This window comes from Morone saxatilis, unplaced genomic scaffold, assembly GCF_004916995.1.
Source record: "Morone saxatilis isolate NCDOM2014 unplaced genomic scaffold, NCSU_SB_2.0 Contig20, whole genome shotgun sequence".
NCBI classification, from domain to species: domain Eukaryota; kingdom Metazoa; phylum Chordata; class Actinopteri; family Moronidae; genus Morone; species Morone saxatilis.
Genome location: NW_023339763.1, coordinates 5,747,886 through 5,764,958, shown reverse-complemented (window position 1 = coordinate 5,764,958; position 17,073 = coordinate 5,747,886). Strand labels below are relative to the sequence as shown.

Sequence of the window (17,073 nt, the reverse complement as noted above, 5' to 3'; positions counted from 1 at the left end):
TATGCAACAAACTGCAATGCACTGTGTGTTCTGACACCTTTCTATCGGAACCAGCATTAACTTTTTCTGCAATTTGAGCTACAGTAGCGTGTCTGTTGGATCGGACCACAAGGGCCAGCCTTCGCTCCCCACGGGCATCAGTGAGCCTTGGCTGCCCATGACCCTGTTGTTGGTTTCCTTCCTTGGACCACTTTTGATAGGTACTGACCACTGCAGACTGGAAACACCCCACAGGAGTTGCAGTTTTGGAGATGCTGTGACCCAGTCCTCTAGCCATCCCAAATTGGCTCTTGTCAAAGTCACTCAAAAGTGCCATGATAATGAGATAATCGGTGTTATTCACTTCACCAGGAAGTGGTCATAAAGTTATGGCTGATCGGTGTATGTTCGCTGTAACTAGGTAGCAATGTAATCGTCGACCATGTGTGCACACTCTTGCCTGATCGGTTCTGATTGATCTCAAGTTGTGCTTTTTCCCCTAGACCCAAAACCTCACAATCCAATAATGTTTCTTTGATTCAATTTGAACCACTGAGAATGAATGCGCATGTACTTGTGACAGTATGAAAGCATCTGCATTTGTTTCAATACTCACTTATTCAGGTTTTTCCTTTCATTTGTCACCTATCTGCATGAGGCACATATAGAAAAAGAGAAATATCTGATATAACAACACCGCAGAACTACAGTCTTAAAAACGTACAAATTAGTTGATTCAACAAGAATCGTCCACCTGATATTTTCCCACCTTCCCCTTCCCCTTTACGACATGAACAGATCTTAGATGACTGTGAAAGTCACCTTAGAGTATATTCAGCCATCAGTGATGAAAGAATGGCATCATGGCTGTCGGTTATGCTTCCATGCTAGATGTTATGACTACATTAGCGCTAACTGCACTCGCCTTCTCTCTCACACAGATGGCCCATTATGTGTTGGGGGGATGAAGACAGAGATCACATTACTTCCCTCTACTGCCTATAGGACGCAGACTGCCTGTCACTGACATATAACTGCCCTCAGAAAACAAACAATGCCAGCCGTGATCTTTGCAAACGGCTTTGCCAGGGCTCTCGAACGTGCCTTGTTTGTCATGGACAGTGCCAGCTGCAGACACCCGGAGCAGAGGGGAGGAGAGAGTGCTTTCCCGCACCACGCTTACAATCTAATCTGGCTTCATGACTGCTGGCGCCTGGATTAATGTCAGCCATGAAACAAAGCTTTGGGAGATGTCCTCGAACCCTGAAGCCAGCCAGGTGTGAGGGACACAAACATATACAAAACCTATGACTAAACATACACAGAGAAGCAGTCTTCTTCTAAGTTTCTAAAGACAGATGCACTCACTTCAAGTGAACTGGGTATATCAACTAAGATAGTTCATTCCAAAATAGAGATCTTCACAGGTCTCTACCTAAATCTCAGCTGCTTGTTGATCGATGGTGCTGCTGGTGTTAATGTTCTATTTGTGTTTGTGTCTAATTATCCTAGGATCTAGTTAGGTGTAATCGGTCTGTGCTGGAGTCTTCTTCAGATCAGGTCCCTCTTTTTAAAAAGTAATTTGCTGTATGTTTTCAGTGTTCAGGTAGGTTTTCCCACATGCCCATTTTGGATCAGGTCCAATACTTGGACCTCTACTCCAAAACTACAAATATCTCAATAGAATAGACAAACAAAAAGAGCTGTGGTTTCAGTATGCACTTTTTCCCCAACATGAATTGAGAAATTGTGTTTTTATTGGTGGTTTGGTATGGTGGATGGTTATAAATATCCATGAGCCTCAGCTGATGTTGCTGTGAAAAAGAAGCTGGTCCGAGCTGGGAATAAGAACAAATTCAGAATGCTTCATCAGCATTGTTTCAAACAAAAACCTGCAACATAGTTGCCAAATTCATCCAAAACTGACACAAAGAATCTGAAAGTGAACTGATTTAAACTGATTAATGTTTCTACAAAGAGCAATATTTAGCTGCTGTTCACTGTTAGCAGTGCATACAAAAGACTTTTAATCTCTGTGATTAAAAGTTTCTTACTGAAATCCATCTTGGGAGTTATAGTTAACTCTCTTTCCTTTAGTTTTTATCTACAGGCTTGGACTTTTAATCAGAGCCAGATATTTTCTATTGTAGTTGCTGCTCATCTTCTATACTGATTGATGACTGAAGAATTTATTTATTCAAATGGTTAAAAAGTTGAAAGCTACAATTTCTGGTTGAACGTGTTTGGAAGCTAAGCTAAACTAATCATACCTTTGAGCTCATTTTGTAAAGCATACTGTCAAGGTCAAGAATGAATTCCCAAGTGTCAACAATGATGCAGTCATAGGGATTCAAACAAAACAAAGTAAACACCTTCTAACATACATCTTTCAAAAACACATGGATTATGACTGCATTTTACAAGTGTCCCTTCAGTTTGCCACTCATTTTATTGGTCTGCTTGGGACCTAATGCAGTAGAGATGAGGAGTTGTAGCTCACACATACAAACATGCACATACACACACACACACACACACACATCAGTAGTAGCTGCAGTCACTGGGGTTTAATGGATTCTTTATCATCTCCTTAACGTGGTCAGCTGACAGGAATCCAATGGTCGCTCGCACACTAGCACATTTCCCATTCACTCCAGATAAAACCATGAAATGTAGGCTGCCTCTGTCTTGCCTTGAATAAATTCTCTGCTGTGACGTCCCCCTACGCAGTAACTCTGAAGTGTCTTTTATGGTCTTATTACGGCTTAACGGTGTCCACTCTGAGGGAAGGAGAGCTGGAAGTAAACGTCTTAGACTGAAGCTGTCGGGGTGGATATATGACTCAGGCAGAGAGAGGTTTGATGGAACATAAAGATGAAGATCACCCAGGTTTCATGTGAAGGTAGATATTTTCTCAGGCGCTCATCTGTTAGTTGAGGTTTACGTTGGACCAATGTGTTTAAGTTTGTGTTGCACTAAAACTCAAACAGGCCTTCAAACAGTTAAAACTAGGTCTACTTGTCACTGCACAGTCCTTCTGTGATATGAACCTGATAATGTAATGTTGTCATAGACATCATATATATAAGTCTGGACAGATGACAAGGTTTTATTGCATTAAGTTCTTAAAATATGACTGAAGTTTGAAACTTGCAGCCTCTGAGCTGCCACTCATAACTTCATCACATATTAAACCTTTCTAAGCATCAATAATAAATATTAGAGAGATATTTTACAGGGGTTCAAGGCCCCCCTTTTTTAACGTCTCACAGTGAAAGAGCATGCAAATCACAAGCTATCCCCAAAATTACAAGTTAGTTTAATAATAATAATAATAATTGTATTTGTAGTTGGGTTTCTGTTTTATTTATTGGACACTGAGGGCAGTGCAAGAACTTATAATTTTTTTACACTTACACTTTACTCAAACAATAAAACATAAATTAATTCATATTTTAAGTACATTTTTTGATTGTCCAGAGTCAAGGAAAACACCCTACTATATACAAATGGTTGTTTTTTTACTTGATAATGATTCTAATTCTAAGTAGGTGGATTCACATATTCAGTTTTTGTCATTATATTTTAGTCATATGAGAACATCCAAACCATGCTGAAAAAGCAAATATTTGCAGATTAAGGCTGTCATAAACAGAATTTAGTAATTTCTTTTTGTGATTAGGTTAGTTTAAAAGGTAAAAAAGTAATTTAAATGTTAGGGGGTTGGCTCACTGTGTAGCATTATGGCTACGACTTAAGCAACCCGGTTTTACTCCTAAGTCGTCACATATTGCAGTCTGCATAAGGTGGTGGGGTGGATGGATGGCTTAAACAAACACAATACTTTAACACAGAAGAACGCTATTCGTGTTCCATATGAAACTAAAAGCAAAAAAATGTCTTTAAAGTAAAGTACTAGACCTTACTCTAAGGCCACCAGCAAATCTTTCTTCCTTTGTTAAGATTATTGGGTTCTAAGCTGAAGTGTGGCAACAACTCTGACCTGTGCCATCAGTAAACTACAGCATGTTAAGTTTGTTAGGAGATGGGCTGGGTATCAAAACTGAATACCTTTTTAGTATTTTACCACCTGCATGCAAATTGAGAGTATGCTCCTGGGAGGCTAAATTTAGGGCAAAAAGGCACTTTTCTCAGAGGGCTCAGTTGGCTTGATTGAACATCCTGGGTTCAGAATTGTCTTGCGATCTCTGCAGCATGTTATCTCTCTCTGTTTTTGTCCCATATTTCATGCTTGTCCTCTCTGAAAAAAAATGTCCAGCACATAAAAAAAGTAATGCATTAAAAGTCCTCGCAGGCAGTTCTGTGGAAAACGCACTCTCCCAAGGGCAAATATTTCAACAGAGGCTTCATAACATCCGAGGCGACCCTGGAGCCAAAAGGCTGATGCAAGGTTAGCTTCAGGCTACTGAGGGGCCACAGGGTGAAGACAGACACAGAATAATACCAGCTCCCTCTGAGCAGTTGGGAAGAACAGATCAAAACCCAAACAGACTTCCCTCATTACAAAACAGCCGAGGAAGAGCGGGTCAGACCTCCCGAAGCGAGCGTGCAGAGGGCAGCTGATCTCTGAGCCCTTTTCGGCCATGACACTGTGATCAAAAGTCTGTCTGGTGGAAGCTGTGGAAGAGCTTCATTCACAACGACTGAAGGTCGGAGCTGTTTTAGTAATGAGAGTCTAAATCAGAGCCTGAAGGAAAGAAAGCTGAGGTCAAAGGTGCAGTTAAAATAATCCCGGAGCTCAACTGTAGAGAGACAAAGCAAGAGGTGTTGTTGGTGATGTTTTTTAAAACGTTCCAATTAATTTCCTGAAAGTTCCCTTCTGTGTCCCTCAAAGCTAAGGCAGTTTTGTTGAGTTTTTTTGGGGTCAGTGGGCAAAAATTCCATGATAACTTTTTAGTATATTGTAATTCTACTGCTCTGAGAAAAACTATACTTTTGTGCCTTCTTCTCTGTTTTCACTTTGGCCAACCAGGTCATTTCAGGGAGAAGGTGTTCCTATTGGCTGTTCTTCAAATGCAGACGCACATGCACATCCCTTCAGATGGTAAAAAGCCAGAAAATCCTGCAACTTGTGATACATGTCTAATACCTGCTTTGCCTAAAGCGGCGTACAGTAAAATAAAAAAAGTAAATAAAAAAAACACTTTTGAGGGTGGGAGTGGGGTATTTGTGCGTGTGGTCTTTTAACTGTGCGTCCAAATTCTTTTTCTGTGTTATTAGAGGTCAGTGTGATGCCTATCGATAATATGGCACCCTCTCCAGTAGAAATCAGGTCCTCCAGTGTTTCTAGCCTTCACTGCCGAAGCAGAGTGTTGCTGAGGCAGTCGGAAAGGATGTCTGGACCATCCCCTCTGTTAGATGGTGTCGCAGCAGCCTCTGAAGCCTGGGGCGCTCTACTTTGTGCTGGAGGGGCATCTTTGAAAAGACGAGTCGCGGCAAGAGGGACCGAGGACTTGGTGAGCATTCCTTTTTGGAGAGAGGGCACTATGAGGCATGAGGTTTCGCATGGTAAGCAAACCGACTCCTTCTGCTACTTTTCGAACTTGTGGGTTTTGTGGGAGGGGCTTACCAGAGTGGTATGAGGCACCAGAGAGAAAGGCGGAAAGTTTTGCACAGGTTTTGCCAATGGTAACTTTAAGGATGGATGTTTTTATGATGTTTTTTTCCCCACTGAGTTCTTGTTGGATTCAGCTTTTGCAGGTCATGACTCCAATAATTGCAAGAATGTAGGCTCTTGACTCCACCAATGATGTTAAGAGCCGGCAAACCCTACACATTAATGAGGTGAGCTATCAAATGATTTGCCCGCAAAGTTTAAGAATGTGACCCGAGAGCTTATTAATTTGACTTCACTCTTCTTACCAGTTTAAGATGAGGCTGTAGAGACCCAAAAAAGTGTTTGTATGACAGATAAACAGCTGAAAACCAATAAACAATGTTAATGTGATTTGCCTTGTAACTTTAACTTCTTTAGCAAAATTTAAATGTGTTTGAGTTGCTAATATTGAATCATCTTGGCTTAGAGCAGCTCATATCCAGAGTTAATGCTGGACTGTCATTCTCCCTTGCTCTTCAGAGAAAGGTCAGCTAGGTGGACTTTGGAAATTGATATTATTGTTTTAGCACAACATGGCAGTAAGTTGGGAAAAAGTGCAAACAAAAGTTAGGTAGACACAGCTTTTACTGCTGCAACTTTTGTGCCACTTATGCTAAATCAGCAATGTAAGGTTCAGGTAGAAGAAAAAAGCAATCAATGATATCATGTAAAATATTATTCACAATGTCAAATTGAAAAGTTTTTTTAAAAAACATTTCTGTAGGAATTTACAAAGATGTAATCCTGAATAAGAAAAGAATTGCATGAGTCAGGACCATCTTTAAAAACTGACCTCTTGTGGTAAGAGGTCGAGTAAGAGTGAATCTGTGTGGTACAGTATATTTTAAAAATACAATATGAAATGACCTGATTTCTCTGTCTGAGTTGTATTGTATTGAAATGGTCAGTTCCCTTCTTACTTTACACCTTCGGTCTATGTATATATATTTAAAGTAATATTTTCCTTTGTGTCTGTCTGCTGTAGAGTTATAAAGCTGTAGATTCTCTACTATGAAGCTAGTGCAATATCACAAATGGAGCAAAGCCTGCGAGCTACTTCAGACAGTCACTCACATGGGATACTCCTCTCACTACAGCATACTGTATATCCAAAGCACCCTTTCGGCTATAGTGGTGAACTTTAAGCCATCAGTGCACTGCTCACTCTGTTGCTGCCATGGCGACTGCCACACTGCTCACCTGCTGTTCACATGGCATTTCAAAAACCCCACCGCAACCCCAGCATCCACCTGTAGTCTACGCTCCCCTAGGGGTGGGATCTTATTATCACCACTCCCTACTGTGCTGAACTTGTTGCATTCTTGTGGGAGTAATGAGGTCAGAGCTAAAGATCAACATTGTACATATTCTACATTCACATAATGATCTCTTGAACTATCATAGTTAAAACAAAAAATAAGAGAGATGTAATTTTGAATTTTTAACCTTTGAATTAAACACAGCATCACAATTTAAGCAGAATTAATGAATTAACCAACACAAAGATACAAATTCTCTGTAGACCCAGGTCTCAAGAGAAAAAAAATATGAAAACAAAAACTTTTCTATCACTGGTTAAACCCACAGAGTTTAACCAGTGGTTTTCTGCACTTCGACAGCAGTTTATAAAATCACACCATTTAAAAATGTATTTTTACCCTTTTAGGTTAACACATTTCTTTCTCTCATTCTCTCAGTCTCTCCAGAGTCCTTCAGTTAATATTTAATGTTTTTTATTCTTTTTTCAGTTTGGAGTGTTACATTATACAAAGAGGCTGTTAAAGAGTTACGAGTTTGGCATAGTCTCGTCCATCTGCCATCTGAAACATTGACTCTGATCCCGCTTTCAGCAGATCATCCTCAAACTAGTCTCTGAAGGACCAGAGTGGGAGAAGCAGATGTTGCCTCAGTCCCACATTTCACTGTGTGTCAGCTGAACTGCTGCTGTGCAGGATGTCTTGGGGGACAGGGGGAAGACTAAAGTCTTGATTGAATTTTGTTTCAATCTAAAAGTTTAAAGACAGTCTGTGTAAACATACGTTAAAATATTAAAGCCGTTTTTTGTAAGATAGTGATTTGGTTGTGCCACTATTAAATATTCATATTTTAATAAAAAGTTAAAGGAGTACTGCAGTGATTTAGTATTGCACCTTCATGAAGTTGGGGCACTTTTGAAACAAAAAGAAAAAAGTAAAAATAAAGCAGCAGAGACCAATATATCCTGACCTTTAGTTCCTGTTTGAGTCGAAAGCCAAAACCACTTGATCCTGCACTTCCCATAATGCAACGTGGCAGTATCAACATCATCAGGTTTCCTCCTGCAGAGCTACAAAAGACCTACAACTGTTTTAACAAGCTGAGCTACTCATGACTATAAGCTTTAAACATAAAAATTTATATATAAACCCTTACATAGATGTCTATTCATTCATTCATAACTCTGTGCTCTGTTTGGTATAAAGACAGTTTGACTGGAAATATTTTTTTCTTATTAATTTGGTGTTTCATTTACTTTCCCGTCCACTGTAGCTCTATTAGATGATAGTGAAGAATTGTAGTAGACATCGATTGTATGCTTTGTATGGCTGCCTGTGGGGATTACATGTCTAGATGAGCAAGATAAAAATAAAATGACACCAAGTTAATAATAACAGGATTGTTGCATCTCGTTGACTAATGGACAACAAGGAACGCTTCAGAAAAAACAACTGTCCTTTAGATTTCATCTTTGAGTTAACAGCATTAAGCTTTTAAGTTTTCTTATGTTATCATCTCTTGATGTGTAACATCATGTAGCTAAACGTGTTTCGAGATTATAAATGTGAACATATCCAAAGATGGATTCGTCATTGATGATGATTTGCAGCAAAGAAATGCCTGACTGTGATCTCAGACTACCAGAGAGGATGAAGTCTCTGCAGTAAAAGGCTACATATTTGAAAATACGTACAGACAATGCTTTTCACAATGCTTTCCTGTAATCATTCAGCCATCCTTGATTTGTCTCTGCAGAATATGAAATAAGCAGAGTACCATAATGTGGAGTGGTAATTACTGAGTGAGTGCATCAAAGCAGACCGGCTGCTGATAACACGTCTCCTATGGAAGAAGGAGGGGGTGAACACTCTTCCAATTACCTTTCACTCTCCTCACCTTTATTTTCCTCTTCTCTCCCCCTCTGCTCACTTCTTCCCCCTACAGTCAGTTCTGTACTATCATCAAGGGCAGAATTCATTTTGAATGAGCTCAGGCTTTAGAGAGTCAATGGGACATAATTGAGGGTAATGAAAGGAGTTTAATTATAATTACAGCAAAAAGGGGGAAAAAAAACGACAGCAGATAATGTCCTTATTTTGTGGGGGACGCCGCCCTTGGAAACTTTTGAAAATAAAAGTTGTCCTTATGACAGAGGAGACGCAAGGATCTGGGTGTGCGCTTCCATGTGGGGTTGAAAGAAAGAAAAATGAAAAGCGAGTATGAAAACATTATTGATACACATAAAGCAACAACGGATGGAAAATTGTGTGCTTTCCAAACAGGGAAGGATTACATGAGCTCACAGCAAGAAAAACGTTTCAGTCTGTTTTTTTTTATTCATGAGCACATTTACCTTTGACTTTGACAACCCCTGGTTTAATTCCCAACTCAGGCCAATTAGTTTCTTACCTACAGGTTTGTAATTACACTTACTGTTTCAGCCAGTCAGACAGCACAAGTCTGGAAATATCCCTGTTGGGGTGAGTCAACCGTGTCTTCAAATTACATTCATCTTCAACTCATTTGCTCTGGCTAATATGTTTTGGAAGAATCATAATGTTCATATTGAACGTTTCTGCAGCATTCACACATGCACATCTGGCAACTAAAGATTAAACTTATTTTGGTTCTATTTAGGAGCACTTGTTTAAAAGAAAAGATTGTGGTATTAGGTAAACAATTAAAACAGAAGTGTTTTCAGACACAAACTCTAGTCTGGTATATGAGGTGCATGAGTCAGGGGATTAGTACACCTGACTGACTACCAAGGCCTACTCCCCACGAAACGCATCCTCATACCTAAATGTCAGATAATGTCCACTGCCAAGAAATCCCACAATTACATATATTACTGGGACAGGTGTACCGGACCTTATGTAAGTGACATAACATTAAACATGTTGTTAACATTGTGAAACAGTTGCAGTTTGGTTAGGTTTAGGCACCAAAACTTAGGTTAGGTTTAAGAGAATAGCATGGTTTGGGTTCAAATAAATATGTTATATTAGTCATGTCAATAACATTATGTAACTTGTAAGTCAGTCAACATTGACTATTAGTTTCACACAAGACATGAACCCCGGTTATGTGGGCACTCTCGCTCTTTATACTGCTCCAGTCATAATTACTACAGCCACGAGAGGCCTAACCATAAATGTATATAATAAGCTGCTTGCACAATCGACCGGGGGGATACACTGTCCCCATGACAACAAAACGTTGTGCTTTGATGAGGTTCACTACACTGGGTAATATGTTTTTTTCTCAACATCTCAATCTCTCTACTCACACATTACCTAATGCAAATTATATAGAAGCAGCTCATGAGAGACACATTTGGTTGAGTGAGGGGGTAGAAGAGGTGCTGTTGGAGAGGTTTGTCCTTCAGAGGCTATTGTATGATTTATGTGTAGAAGTTAAACTGCAGTCCATCACTGTGACTGAACATGATATCATTTGGCAGTTGGCAGTATTTCGTGACATATGTAAACCTCACTGATGCAGAAGTCACTGTCGAGCTGTACTTTTTTTATGATGCCTTGAATCTATATTGCTGTTAATCATTGCTAAGAGTAGGCACCTCCTCCTGATCACTTATTTTGTGTTTCAGTTCAGCACACCAATTGCTTTCATTGACATGCAGTAGATGACTGAAGCATTTATGAGCTGTGTTTAAATCATTTAAATTTCTGCTGTCAGACAGCTGAATAGGAAAGTGGTTTGATCGCAGCTAATAAAGCCAGCCCAGCATCCCTACAAATTATGTCCATATTGGACGATTCGGCACCTCACAATAAACGTCTAGTCCAATGTAGGAAGTAGTGCGTCCTTCATGCAGAGAAGGGGAAAGTGGTGGTGGATGACGTGTAGTGCATCTTGCCAATTTGCACCCACTTACAGGCTTGCAATTAATGTTTGCATTTTTATTAATCACAATTGTTTTCTTACCTTTTAAATGCCTAACCCTAACCGTATGCCTTATTTGCCATATAATTATGATCATTAAGATATTGAAGTTCTTATCTAGCAGTAGGCTTGCATTTATACTGCCAAGACAAACAGCTAGCTATTTTTTTTTATCAATTCAGTTGTCTGACAGCAGCAACATAAGTGCAGAGTAGTGGCAGCACCAGTACTGTGTGATTTGCTATACAAACACTCAAAATGAGCGGGCAGAGTCAGAACAGAAAAATGTTAATATTTCTGCTGCACGCCGCCCAACTTTGCCTGAGCAGGCGTATATCATAATTTTGTAAAAGCCAAAGTTTCTCTTGTTCACCCTACAGTGTGAGATTGGCATTTTCATTTTTGGAAGATACAAGAGAATAAAATGTGGATGGAGGGCCAAAACAGAAATGAAAAGTAGGATTTACATATTTAGCTACATTATATGAGACATGTTTTAGTCCCCACACCGCCCAGTAAGTAACCAGATCGGTCCTGTGATCAGATCAGTTATGTTCATTAAAAAAATTGTGTGTTATGTAAGTCACCGCCTGCCTTTTCCCTGCTGGTTCTCTCCAAAGCAGAGATGTTAACATGACTGATCCTGAGCACCAAGGTGACTCCTGTGTTTCTTCCTCATGGGCTCTCTGCCTGTAAAAGTTTAAATACCTCTGGCCTTGTCCACTCTTTGCTATAAGCTGTATACTGTATTTATCAGTACAGCTGGCTGCTCTGCAGTTTCCTCCTGGGCTCTGAGGGGAAAACAGCATGAACACATCGCATGAGTGAGCAGTGCTTATTTCAGGACTGGTGTTTGATTCAAGGCTGGTCTGAGCGGGTGCAGCTCACAGGAAAATATGTTGAGGGAATATCAGCTGACCCAGTGACTTACAAAGCTCAGCTACAGTAGCAGGCTGCTGCCCTTCAGGTTTTTCATTAACTTAAATCAATGGGACTCGACAAAGGCATAAAGTGAGAATATCAGAATATCATTCTTCATAAAATATATATATTTATTGTTTTAATGCAATTAGTTAATTTCTTGCATGTTTTAGCTTCTTATTACTTCCAACTGTTCTCCTGAGCACACCACAAGTTTTTTAGATTTACTAGCTTCCTTCTGTTTTAGTTATTTAAACTTGAGAGTCCCTTTGTATTCATTATCCATGACAGTGAGAATATGGGTCTTTGAGTGAGTTTCTTTTTTTCCCAAAATGCTGAATGTTGCCTAATAAATGCAGTGATTACAGATTAATATAAAAAGTGATATATTAAAAGAGAGTCTTAGTAGTAATATGTTAAATTATTAAATTTAAAAATAACATATGACATGTTTGGCTGGTGGCTAATAGAATTAGGAGACAAATTGGACATACTGACCTAAATGTCTAAAATCATGTCCATGGCCCCATTTATATTATGTGGACTGACATTTGAAGTTACTAAAACATCAATCACTGGCACCATTTTTTGAAAGAAGTAGGAGCTGATGCCTTCCAGTCTTTAATAATTAGTTTTTTCTCAAGCTAATACTGTGCCTATGAGCAATGTTGTTTAAAAATGAGACTAAATTGAATTATTATCTGCCTGTTACAGCTGTTTGCCCATTCTCCCATGTAACAAACCTATCTGCTGTCAAAGTGGCCTGAAACAAACCATAAAAAGTATTTTAACTGTGATTTGACCCAGCCTAGTATCATATTCCCCCTGTTTGTGTTCTCATTTACTGTCTGTCTGCTGGGAGTCAGTCAGCGTGTCTGACTGGACTGTAAATAGCTGTAATGAAGCCAATGATAGCAGTATCATGGATTTCCAATGACCTCAGTTGGGCCAATTAAAGTTATAGGCAGGGTATAATTATGTATTTTATTGGTAGGGAAGGAAGGATGGGCTTGGTAATGACAGGTGGCAGCTTTATAAGCCTCTACAGTCCCTTCATACGTCAAAGGGACGAGAGAACAGACAGTAGTTCATTCTCAGGTCTGATCTGCACTCTAACAGCTGCTGTTTCACTTGTGCATGTTGGGTGGACAAGATCACGTGCACAGATAAATAAACACCCACTAAAGGTGTGCATAAAGCATATGGTTAAACACATATTATGGCACATTGGTCTTACAGTAACAAACTATTTTCCTTTTTTAAGTACTAAATAATTGAGTATGTCCACAATAATCGTCGCTAGTAAAAGTCGCTTGTCAGTATTTTCCAAACTGATCCAATCCTCCTTCCAAAAACAGTTCCTATGAGTTGTTTTCTTAGGTTTAGGAAACAGAAATTATTTAGATCATGTTTGAGAAGGATGGTGGTGGTCATAATTAAAAGATTGCAACCTGTATCCTACCAACAGTCAAAGTTGCCAAGTGCCATCTCAAATATCAGAAACAATTTCCTGACCTCCTTTTAAGGTTTTTTGGTGCTATAACTACATGCTATTTCCACTGTTGCCTCTGAGAGACAACAGTCATCATTCACACATGCACGAGGGATCACTTGTTTGAAAAATGTATAATGCTGACAGCATATAACTTCACGCAGAAATAATATTCATAGTATTATTATTATCATTATCATTTATAATAATATTCACAAATGTGAGTAATAATGTTTATAAACCACTGTATATATTTTTTCATATTGTGATAGTTTATAATCTACAATATAATGTACATATATGATTTATTTGAATGAATGAAGCCTCTACTACTGATTTACTCTTTGTATAGCTCAATTTGTCTACACTTAAGATATATATATATATATATATATATATATACACATACATATATATACATACATACATATATATCTTCATTTGTGTACATTTTATTTAAAACCTAGTTTGTGTTTTAAAACCTTGAACTTCAAATGAATGCAGCTTTAATGAAAGAAGCACAAACAATTATTTTGTTAAATATAACATAAACAACATAAATATTAAATATAACAAGAAAAAGTATTTGTGTAGGAATTTTCAGTTATTTTACTAGAAGCTGTATTAAATATCTGCGAATGAAGACTTGCAGCAGCTTTTTAGAAATGAGAAGACACATGCATAAAAAATAATAATTGTTATGGCATGAATACACACTCAGGTGCCACACACAGAAACTTTTAGTATAAACGAAGCATGTTGGGAACTCAAGGGGCCGTGTCTGTCTGCTGAGGCAGCGGTTGCCAAGGTGTTTGATTAGCCTCGTAGCCCTGAGCGGCCTAATCAAACGGCTGTGGAGATAAATGGAGTAATTGGCAAATCATTGGCTCTTTCTCCCTCTGTGTTTCTGCTGTGACTCTCTCCGTACACCTGCTCCCAGTGGCTTTTTAGTGTTGTCACCACAACTGACTGAAGTGCTCTGAAAGACTGACTCCATTGCTAATTTTTCCTTGTTGCTTTTTCTTTCTGGTTCCGTCATTTGTGTCTCCAGAGGGCACAACTATGCACAATTTGTATGATTGGCTCGTGGATTGCAGTGGAGTCAAATGGATGATCATATGACAACACAGACCTTGTGGTGAGCCTGTTGTGTTAACAGCTGTTTCAAAGGTCAACAAAAAACTTTAAATCTCAGGTATGCACCTCCTTGGCAAGTGTGCATGTATCAGCTCACCAACTGCAGCGTTTTATTGTCCAAAATCATTTTGATTTAAGACAGCAATATATAGTCCAGAGCAAGATATCTCAACTACAGGCCAGGTTAAAATTTGGTCGATGTTCGGGATTCACGGAGAATGAGTCATCATGATTTTGATAACCCCCTGACTTTTTATCTAGCCCTAATGTCCCCATAAACACTTTGTCTAACAAATTATGTCAAAATCTACTGCCAAGATTTCCATTAAATTTGCTGTGCACATTCATGACCCCCACAGCATGAATCACAATGCTTTTGGTAACAGCCCGATTTTCCATTAGCACCCCAATCAGGATAAACTTTACAGCTTAAACCCCATTACTTATAAGGTTTTATATGCCCCCCATGAAAGTAAGGATCTAATTAACAACTGCTCCCCAGAGGATGAACTTTTTTGAGCTTTAGTCTAGTGTCACTCTCAGGACAAACCTGAAACCCCTTCTTAGTAAGGCTCAAATAATAGTTAGTAATAATAATGAAGTAAAAAATAAAAATGGTTGTTTGCTACTTGTTTGGTCCTGTTGGTTTTCTTTAAAGTTGCCCTCCCCTGATCTTTGTCTACGAAGACTTCCTTTTTTTTTTTCTTTTTCTTTTCTGTTTGTTCCAGATATTTTTCCAGTTTTAAGTTAGAAATCAAACACGACCAACAAATGTGGATGTCACGCAACAGCAATCACATCAGTGGATTGGGTAAACATAAGTTGTTCTGTTTACTGATGTCAGGACTTGTGGATATTAAAGTTTGACGCTGAGTCTAAATAGGCAGCGACAGGAGAATATTTGAATAGTTTTGACTTTGAAATAAATACTGCATGAAACAACAACTCCCTTCTATTAAACAACTCACAACGCTACCTGTCCTTACTAGTGCCTCACCGCCCTCCATCACCGCCCTCCGTCTGTGTCTTTCTCTGTTAAGAGGAGCACTTTGCTGAGGTGGGTGACAGTAATGAACTCTGACTCAGTGAGGCTGGAAAGGATGTAAATGAATGTAGATGAGGATGAAGAGTAATTGCTCACACAGAAGGCTCTGAAAGGTGTGTGTCAGAGAGAGAGACAGTGAGAGAAAAGTAAGAGAGAGAGAGAGAGAGAGAGAGAGAGATAGCACACCCATGGGAGCTCTTAAGTGGAAATGTGTGGCCCAGTCAAGAGGGAGAGACTTCAAATATCTGTTTATCTATTAATGAGACTGAATGGATGGATTGATGAACGGGTGGGCGGATGGATGAGTGATGGTGAATGATGGCAGATGGAAGTATAATGGTGAATGATGTTAAAGAGGAAACAGGAACAGGAGAAAGAAAACATGTTTATTTTAAGTAGGAGGGAGGAAATTAAGATATTGAAGAAATAAAGAATTGACGAGGGAATGAAGAAAAGGGATATGAGAAAATAAACCAGAAAATAAGATGAACTGAATTAAAAACATCACAACTTCAAAAAATGTGTGTGTGTTAGTTGGCTGCTGCTTAATATCTAGCAGATTCTATAATTTTTGATATCTTAACTATGTTCACTGCAAATAATTTTAGTTCCCTCCTAATTATCTTGTATGAGCGAGTGTACAAAATGTAAGAAAAAAGTGATGATTAAATCTGCCCTTGTGAAGCATGGTCAGCTGATTTCATTAAACCTAATTAATGTAGATAATTTCTTTCTAAGTCTGGAAAAAAAGTCTTTTATAGTATTTCTCATGTTTGGAAGCCCAAATTGTTGAAGAACAGAAACACATTTCAAGTTCGTTTTCCATGGTATCATTATTACCATTTATTTCTGTCTTACTGTAGCCGCAGCCTCTTGCCGCAACTATACTTACATACATACATACTCACAACTATTCTACTGGCTGAATTGGCTCAAGCAATTATTTGCATGATAAATAAGTTCCAGAGCTCAGAATCTGGAAATTCTGCATCAAAATTAGAGGGACATCAGTCAATGATGGCTGCTACCTTCTTTCTGACCTCATGACATATTAACTCAGCACAATTTTTTCATTAAAAACTCATGCTGTACAGAAAAACCTTGTCCAAAACTACATAATTTTATTTCAAATTCTATTGGAGATCCAATAAAGAAGATACAAAAGATACTAAGCTGAAGCTTTGTGGAAAAGTGTGTAAAAGGATTTACAAAATGATGCACAAAATATCTAGAATATTTGTATTTGATAGAGTGATTTGAATATTTGCTGAGTGTAAACATCATATAGCTTCAATGAAGAGCCAGGGCGTGATGTGTATATGATACTGTCAGACAGTGTTGGATAAATGGGTAATCACAAATATCTTATTTCTGACTTAAGGACTGTCAGACCCACACAAATATAGGATGCTCAGAATGTTCAAAAAGTTAGAGTTAGAGTTATTTTCCTGAATTAATTTAGCATAAATGTGTCAATAGCCTGTTACTCTGATGCTCTGGCGGCTGCTTTGAAGTCGTAAAGATCAAGTGTCTTAGTAAGTCAATGTATGCTGCTACATAATGCTAAATACTAAAATAAGGTACTTAATTATCCAAACGGCAGCTGTGATCAACTGTGTGCTGAGGGGCAACATTTATCCACGGGCCCTTTTTTGTTATTTAGAAGTGAAACTACTTTTTAGAGAGATTCTCAGCACGCTTTACTTGAGGTACAGTTTT

At 38.7% G+C, this 17,073-nt stretch overlaps 1 protein-coding gene across 1 annotated transcript in view; it reads right to left on the bottom strand.

The window, feature by feature from the left end:
- Positions 1–17,073, bottom strand: part of sgcd (sarcoglycan, delta (dystrophin-associated glycoprotein)) — a 137,385-nt gene that overhangs the window by 52,961 nt on the left and 67,351 nt on the right. The window lies entirely within an intron of this gene.